Below are 9,456 nucleotides of genomic sequence, written 5' to 3' on the forward strand. Positions count from 1 at the left end.
ATTTCATTTAAACATTTAAGTAATCCCACTGAAGTCAATATGAATTCAGATTATGTTTTCATGCAAGCCTTTTGACAGCTTTGAGGACATTCCAAATTCTTAGATATTCATTTATATAAGTCTGCCAAATATTCTTTTGTATACTACTCTTAGTCTGCATCACTGTGGGAAACATGTCGGTGGAACTAATCAGAAGATAAACTTGGCAATGGTTTGAATAATTGATGTATCTGATAATCCACAGCAAAGTTGTATACAAAAGAATTACTATGCTTACACAATTGGATTTTGAATAATGGCATGTTCACTGGCACATAACTTTTCACTGTCTGCCAGTGGGCAATGTTACCAATTTAAGTATTGCTGTAATGTGGTGGAGGCAGACTGAACTAAGATACTTAGATAAAATAATATTAACATCCATCTCAATAGCCTAATCACTGCTATACTGAATGTATCACTAGTACTGCAACAAATGCTGTGTCAATAAGTACTAGATGTACTGTAGTTGAGTTAAACACTAAAATAGCAGTTAGTAAACTGCAAAGCAGTAAAGGTAAAGTAGGTTTTCTCCACTATAATTTAGAGTGTAAACTGGTATATGAATGTTCAGCTGACATATTGCTATGTTGACAAACTTAAAAAGTAAACAAAGTTGACCAGAAAAAATTCCCTATATTGTGAGGAAGCATTCTCCTATGTTTAATGATATCTGAAGAATGTGATTGGCTAGGAATTATTCAAACATTTATAATCTCTGAAGGGTCTCATTCAAATTCCAAAAGAGATGGAAGCAGTTTTTAAAATATTTTTTTCTGATGTGCCATTTCCTGCAATGCAAAAATTATATCTGGACAGTCCACTCTAATTTTCCTACTGTCAGCTACTTCTGTATTTGAACTCATAATTATGGAATAAGAAAGAAGCAAAACAAAAACAAAAAACAGAGATGGAGCAGCACGGACAAGTTGTTGGCTATTGCAAGAATGGAGTTTAATCAGGTTTTGCATGATCATGGGAAAATACCCCTTTCTGCTGATGAATTCTGAGGCCTGGCTCTGGTAATAGGGTAGATGATAGTGTTTCATCACTGGTTACAATTTGGAAACCCCAGGTGCTCAAAGCTGACAGTAACCTGCTGTGTGTTGCCAAGCTTTACTACCCAAGACAGCAGAATCCTCTCAATAGCAACATACCTCTCCAGGACAACAGCTTTCTTTACCAACACCAAATTGGCTAGCCACCCACGAGCATCCACATGGATGCTGCACCCTTCTCCATGCTGACAGGAATTCTCAGATTGATGCTCTGCATAGACACAGCTAGGCTACGTCTACACTGGCATGAATTTCTGAAAATGCTTTTAACGGAAAAGTTTTCCGTTAAAAGCATTTTCGGAAAAGCACGTCTAGAGTGGCAGGATGCTTTTCCGCAAAAGCACTTTTTGCGGAAAAGCGTCCGTGGCCAATCTAGACACGGTTTTCCACAAAAAAGCCCCGATCACCTTTTTCACGATCGGGGCTTTTTTGCGGAAAACAGTACTATGCTGTCTACACTGGCCCTTTTGCGCAAAAGTCTTTCGGAAAAAGACTTTTGCCCGAACAGAAGCAGCATAGTTTTTCCGGAAAAGCACTGATGATTTTACATGAGATCGTCAGTGCTTTTCTGGAAATTCAAGCGGCCAGTGTAGACAGCTGGCAAGTTTTTCCGCAAAAGCAGATGATTTTGCGGGAAAACTTGCCAGTCTAGACACAGCCCTAAAGTTTTAGGGTGAAATTTCCTATTCAATTTCATAGAGACAGGATTTTACCCAGAATGCTGAACATAAATAATTCTTCATTAGTTATTTTAAGCTTGTATCCCATGATAGGAAGACATCTTTAGAAACAAAGAATTTTGTGTTCAGGTCATATCTTAGCCAGAAAGCAAATGGACTGTTACAAAAAAGATCGCTGCAAATGTCTTCTCTGATATGAAAAAGTGAAAGTTGGACCTATTACACCTGTGGTTCCCAACCACCTGTCCATGGACTGATGCTGGCTGCCGGGTCGCTGCAGCTGCTGGAGCTGAAGCCAGCTGGTTGTAGTGGCTGGGGCTCATCCTAGTCCCCAGAGCCGTCACACAACAGCCAGCTTCAGCTCCAGCAGCCATGGCAGCTGATTTTGCCTAGTGGCAGTGCTGGGGCTGAGGTGGTGGCAGGAGGAAGTAGAGCAGGAGGTGCCTCCCTCTCTCCTCCCCTCTCCCACCCAGGTAAGATGGTGGCCCAGCCGGGGCTCCATGCTACCCTGCCGCCTCTATCAATGGGGGCGCGAGATGCACTTAGAGATGGAGTGGGAGTAGAGGAGGAGGGGGTGTGCACACTGCCAACAGACGCTCTCCCAACCCATGAGGCAGTAACAGCCACACTCCCTAGAGGAAGCAGCCTTGCTCTTGGGAGTGTGGGGGTGGGGTGGGGGCAAAGGAGTGTTGCATGAAGGCATGATGCGGTCACAGGACAAGAGGGTGTTGGCATGGACTGTAGGGTTAAGAGGTCAAAAGGCACAGGGTGTAAGGATGGGGTCAAAGTGTATTAGGGGAGTAAGGGGATGGGTTGGGGTTAGGGTTTAAGGGGGGAAGGGCTGGGGTTAGAGGTCAAAAGGCAAGAGGAGGTGGGTTGCAGTTAGTGGTTATGGAGCCATATACGGTGCAGCTGATGCTTCTCTCTCTTAGCAGAGTTTAAGAAAGAACTAGATAAATTCATGGAGGTTAGCGTGGGTAGGAATGGTGTCCCTAGATTCTCTGTCAGAGGCTGGGAATGGGTGACGGGAGAGGGACTGCTTGACGATTCCCTGTTCTGTTCATTTCCTCTGGGGCATCTGCCATTGGCCACTATCGGCAGACAGGATACTGGGCTAGATGGACCTTTGGTCTGACCCAGTATGGCCGTTCTTATATCTTAGCAGGGCAGCAGACCTGAGGATGTCTAAGCAGGGTCAGGGGGCTTCAGAGCTTGTGGAACAGGCAGTTGCAGGGTCAGTGGAGCAGGATCAGGGTTTGGCACAACAGGCAGTCATGGAGTTAGTGGAGCACAGGGCATCAGGGGGTTGTGGGGCAGGATCAGGGAGCACTGGGAGTGGTGGGGCAAGATCTGGGGAAATGGGAGGTTGTCAGTTTAAGTCAGGGGTCTCTGGGACACAGCATGCCAAGGCTGGTAGTGACAGCAGGATGCAGGACAGGATGCAAGAGTTCTTGCGCAAAAAGGCAAGTGTGGACGTTCCAGAGGGATTTCTTGCGCAAGAAACCCCTATGGAAAAAAGCACAAGTGCTCTGATGACTATCAGAGCTGTCTTGCGCATAAGCATCCATGCAGTGTGAATGGTCTCTTGTGCAAAAGCACATCGCTTTTGCAATGTGCTTTGAGGTGTGGAAGTGCTCTTGTGCAAGAAGTTTTTGCACAAAAACTCTTGCGCAAAAGGCTTCTTGTGCAAGAAGCATGTAGTGTAGACATAGCCTTATACATACACACAACTTGAAAGTAATGGGACAACTGACAGTAGTAAGGTTAAGCATGTGCATACACGAGTGCAGGACTGGGGCCTAAATATTTAACAGAGAAATCAGCACAGGTCCAAACTGATGATCCATAAGTCTCTACTGACATTTGAGATTTTGAACTTAGTTCTTCATTTCCACCATTAAATAGAACAATAAATTACAATGGTTCTCAATATTTTGCACTGTTTGGTAAACAAGAGGACATTTTATATTTAAAGTTTCTAACTAGAACTATACTAAAAATCCAAGTTCTAGTAGCAAATGTTCCTTTGCAACTAAACATTGTAAGATTGCTTTGAATCTAGGAAAAATATTACACAATTTGGTATTGACAACAAATACCACCACAGATGTGACAATATAGGAGAGAGCAATTTAATTTGTGTTGAAATAAATATTAGATGTACAAAGCACACAGTGAAAAAGTCACAATAAATTACAACTGGAGACATTTTGCTCATTCGTTGAAGAAAGCCCTTGATACCTCCAATTTCATACCATCAAATTTATTATTTTTGCTGATTTAAGCAGAACACAAAACAAATATGGATCCCAGAGCTTACTTTCACAGGTACTGGCATGGATAATTTACTACAGTGATCCAATTTGGAAATCAGCAGGGACCAGTAAATCGCTGCATAAAAGAAAGAGCAAATGAGGTCCTTTTTTCTTAGTGTCAGCAGGCTGTGATTATTATGTTTATTAGATTTCATTGAAAGGTCTTCATATTTTCTCAAATATGCAGGAGAACTGTATTTCCCCTCGGAGCCCTACATTAGCATTTGTGTGCCTCAGTCCTTGAATAAAGGAAAACAATTTTTTCAATTATTTTAGAAATGTACAGAGTGGATACATAGATGGGAGCAATGAAACGCTTACCTGTACAATATTTGCAATTAAAAATGGATCTGGATTTTGCAGGAATTAGTAAGGAATGCTAACATGCTCTATAAAAGAATCTTTTGAATCTTTATTTTATTACTATGGTAATGTGTATATTAAATAGCAAATAATTGCTCAAGGCACAATTCTTAAAAATAAACTGTTTAGATTGTATGCTTTTCATTAGAGTAGCTGTCTTTTCCGGTGTTTTGGGGAAGCATCTAGCTGTTAAATGCTATTGCAGTTCATTTCCACAATGGTTGTACTCACTCTACAAATACTGTACACCACTTTGTTTGAAATGACCCAGTATAGGTAACAGCAGGGTCTGATGATATCTCACATGCCAGTATTTATGGAATCAGATTTTCTGATGCACTTTGATTCTACTGGAAATAGCAAAGAGGTCAGGGAGGTAGTTATTTTTCTAGCCAGATCTACGCCAGCCATAGTATCAGGGGAAGGTAAAACAAGCTGCTCTAAATACCACAAGCTTACACAGGAGCTTTGGGGGGGTAGTCGAGTTAGTCTGTTACAGAAAAAAAAAACAGCAAACAAATGGTCTGGTAGCACTTTACAGACTAACAAACACGTCGATGGTATCATGAGCTTCCGTTGGCACAGCCCACTTCTTCAGATGGCCAGACTAAAAAAGTGGGCTGTACCCACAAAAGCTCATGATACCATCTACATGTTTTGTTAGTCTGTAAGGTGCTACCAGGCCATTCACAAGCTTGCAGATGGTCTCCAAGTCACTCTATGGTATGGCTATGTACTTTCTACATCAACTTTGTGGGTGTAGCAGTACTCATAGGGAGCTGGATACTCTTGCTCACTGACTGCTGAAAAATTGCAGTTTCTGCTTCCTTTTTGCTACTTTCAAAGAGAACTAAAGCTTTGTTTACACTGGCAAGTTTTGTTGCCAAAAACCTTTTCTGACAACAAAGCCCAGAGAGTGTTCACATTGCAACGCAACAAAGTTGCAACAAGCAGCCAGTTTGGGCAATAAAAAACTTCCAGCTTCACGATGGACTTTCTTCTCTCCCCTTCCCTGTTGACACTATGCATTGTGCACTACAGTAGGTTCTTTATCAAGTTTATTGACCTCCGGCATGTTTCCCACACTGCCCAATTAACCACTCTGGGCAGTGCTTTGAACTTTGCTCCTCTGCAGCCATGTAAACAGGTAAACAGATTCACCCCCGCCACCTGCAAACCCCAGGAACTTTAAAATCCATTTCCTGGTGTCTGGCTCATTGTGTAGTGGTCCTCGCGGCATCTTCTCAGGCAAAGAGGTGGCTATCATTCAATACGCTTTCCTACTTGGAGCACCTCAGAGCTTTTGGATCTTATCAATGTGTGGGGTGAAGAATCAGTGCAATCACAGCTACGAGTGACCCATACGAACTGGGACATGTATGGTCACGTTACTCAAACTCTTTGTGCAAAGATACCCTACAATGCAGAGCCAAAATAAAGGAACTCCAGCAGCCATACCAGAAGGCAAAGAGCTGGTCTGGTCCTGCACCCAAAATATGCCGTTTTTATAAAGAACTGGATGCAATCCTGGGTGGGGACTCCACGTCTACACCCAAGGAAAGTGTGGATACTTCTCACAGCCCAGAATCAGAAACAGGACTTAGTCCAGAGGCAGATGTTAGTGATGAAGAGGTGGAAGTAGACAAGGAGATAGGGCTCAATCCATTGACAACCTATGCGCAAGGCAGTGAGTAACTGTTCTTAAGTCCCAAGGTTTAGGACAGTGGTCCCCAACCTTTAGAGGCTCCTGGGCGCCCAGGAGGTGGGGCCACTCACGCGCCAGGTGCCCAAGGGCAGGGCCACGCATCCGGGGGCACGCTAGAGGACTGGGATGCCCTTGCACCCAGCGCCAGCGTGTGCCCTTGGGCCGGGGCTGGGGCCACCAGAGCGCCTTGTTCCGTAGGCCCGGGGCCGGCGCTGCCGCCCGAGCCACGCGCCTGGGGCCGGCCCCAGCGCCGCTCGAGCACCGCGCGCCCAAGCGCCCGCATCTGCCCCAGGGCTGGGGCCGCCCGAGCACTGCGCACCCAACGCCGGTGCGTGTTGCGCGCCTGGGGCCGGCACCTCCCAGCGCCGGCCCAGGTTGTCAGCGGGCGCACATGAATGCCCCAGTGGGCGCCATGGCGCCCGCGGGCACCGCATTGGGGACCACTGGTTTAGAAGGTCTCAGCAACTTGACGTGGAGCATGAAGCAAGAAAAGAGACGCAGAGTAAGTTGCTGGAAGAGAGGGGTGGGGGAGAGAAGCAGTGTGGCAACCAGAAAGGGGAGGGGGGAATAGCATGGAGTGATAGGAGGCTGTATTTCTGTGAGCTGCCTGGTTCTTACATTATTTCCAAATGAAGCATTCATATACATAGAGATATCAATAGACCCTTGCCTTGCTGGGAGGTGATGAAGCTTTGCCTGATATACTTATTAATTTTCTCATGGAGATTCCATGACAGGGCTCCCACTTCCCCATTGCTGTGGTACCAACCCTCTTCCAAACCATTCTTCATACTGTGCTGCCTGAATGAAGGTGGCACAGAGTTTGGCTGCATAAGAAGCAGGGTGTGCCCTGCTAACACCTGGAAGCAGAGTCCGGGTTTACTGTTAACCTTCAGGAGGGATATGTGAACCAAAGTAATTGCAGCCTGTGGAGAAGTGTACTATTTTTTACAAACTGTTTCTATATACACCTACGCAAGTGCCAAGTGTACTTTTTTAAGGACTCATTCCCAACCTTCCTTCCCCCACAACCTTTAAAACTCACCATGATCAGAGGGTCTGGAGAGATCTGTGTTTGCTTCTAAGGTAACAAGAAAAGTGGCCAGTTTTATTCAGAGACATGCATGTTAGTGAAATCAGGAAAAAGTACAGTCACTCTACTGCTAATGGTTACTTCTCCAGACCAGACCTTGAGAAGTCAGGAACCTGAATTCCACATGTTAGTTGCAAAACTCCATTCTGGTTTCACACAGTCATGTATGATAGTTTGCTTGCTGAACACCTATAATATCCCTGACACTTGAGGTGCTTTAGTTATAATTTAGAAAAAGACTTCACAAACACAGATAATGGTAGGAAACAGGCAGTGACGGGAGAAAGAAGAATTTTTTTACTTTCAACCAAAATTTCCAGCCGTATTTTCTCAATGGTGGGAAAACACTGAGTATCAAATAATAGGTATTATGAGGATTGATGACAGATTAAGAACACTTGCTGCAAAGCGTTGGCTTGTAGTTTGCAAGCAAAATGAGGGCGAAAACTATTCCCACTACTTGACTGTCCTGTGAGTGTTATGTTAGCTAGGTTGTTCAAATGAAAGGCAGACCTATATGCCCGCAGTCTTGGCCAGTTATATCTTTGTGCTATATGTCTAAATCTGGGTAATACTGTGAGTAATAAGGACATCTACAAAGCATGATCCCAAGCATGGAAAGCTGCTTAATAAATTTCTAATACTCATTTTACTCATAAAATTATTTTTAATTAGAATCAATCCAATCTAGTTAACAAATCTTTGAAAGGGAAGAATCATACCTTCCTCAGACCTGCTAACTCTGCTCTTTCTAGCCATTTCACCTTCTTCAAATTCTCTGTTCACAGCAGACTTACTTATTCACCCAGCTGCCCTCTCGCATGTTCAGAGTATGTTAATGTGTTATAAGAAATAGGCCCAATTCACCACTGTTTTATTTCACTTTTACTCCAGCAGAACTCCACTGAAATCAAGTGTGTCACACCCATGTAAAAATGAAGTAACTGGCAATTTAGGCACACAAAATGTCACTAGCACATGTTTCTCTAACTTTTTCGGAATCTGACTGCAGAAAGCAGTGGGAGATGTAGATTTAAATGAACTTTTGCAAATACCAAGGATTCAAAAAAGAAGCATGTAGCTAGAAAGCTTATACCTTCCACCAATAGAAGATGGTCCTAGGAAAGATATTACCTCATCTTCCGTACATTTCCTGTAGCTGTACTGGTCCCAGGATACAATACCACTGCAAAGGACTTTGTTCATCTTTCACTTACTCAAGTATGCATCAAGAGTAACTCCTCTTAAGTCAGTGGTGTTGCAGGGGTATAAGTGAGAGACAAATAATGTCCAATGCCAGTGTGTGGCATTTAAGAATGATATACATTTTTCAATAACGACATTCACCAATGTTCTAAACACTGCATGCTGCTGTAAAAAGACAGTTAGGCTAAAAAATTGATTTATGTTTCTATTCCTCTGGCTAGAAGTCCTTGAGTACAAAAGATGCATAAAGCTTAACCGCTGCAATTTAAATTTAAAAGAAAAACTAACATTTCTCTTGAAAGCTGCCCTCCAGGATTGTGAACCCCAGTGCTAACTTTTAAAATCTTGCTTTCTTAGTATAAAAAGGTGGTGTCAGGATTCTGATCTTTGTAGCATTTAAGTAGATTCAAGTGTGGCAAGGGAAATAAGTAGAGAAAAGCATGCACGCACAAAAAAAATTGCACTCTGCTCAACTTCAGGACTCGTCTCAAAATATTCCACTTATTTTATACAGAAGAAATAAACTAGAAAGCCATCTAACTAGCAAACTGATTTTTAAGATTCATTTTATTGCTGTAGAAATATTAGTTTTTTATAAAAACATTCAGATCACTGGATTCTCCGATATTGAGGCTGGTTGCAAGTCTCAGCAGCTGTATCAGAGTATAGCATGCAGTTGCTTCTGCACAGTGAGTAACAATAGCTATTTGTGCTCAAAAAGCCAACATTAGAGCATTCAAGTAAAATTATTGACATTTTTGTCAGTACCTGGAGGTTGAGCAAAATGTACAATGCACGGCTCCTGACAGAAACTAATGATTGACAAGTCCAAATTACATCTGCAACATACACAACAAACCAGATAAATAAGGAAATATTTTGACTGAAGGAGCAAGAGTTTTCCAAATATTTAGAATAAGGTCTGATCATGCAACAATAAAGAACACTGAATTACAAAGGAGAAGCTCAATTAATAAAATTTAACTTCTATGCAACT

This window comes from Pelodiscus sinensis, chromosome 5, assembly GCF_049634645.1.
Source record: "Pelodiscus sinensis isolate JC-2024 chromosome 5, ASM4963464v1, whole genome shotgun sequence".
Taxonomy (NCBI): Eukaryota; Metazoa; Chordata; order Testudines; family Trionychidae; genus Pelodiscus; species Pelodiscus sinensis.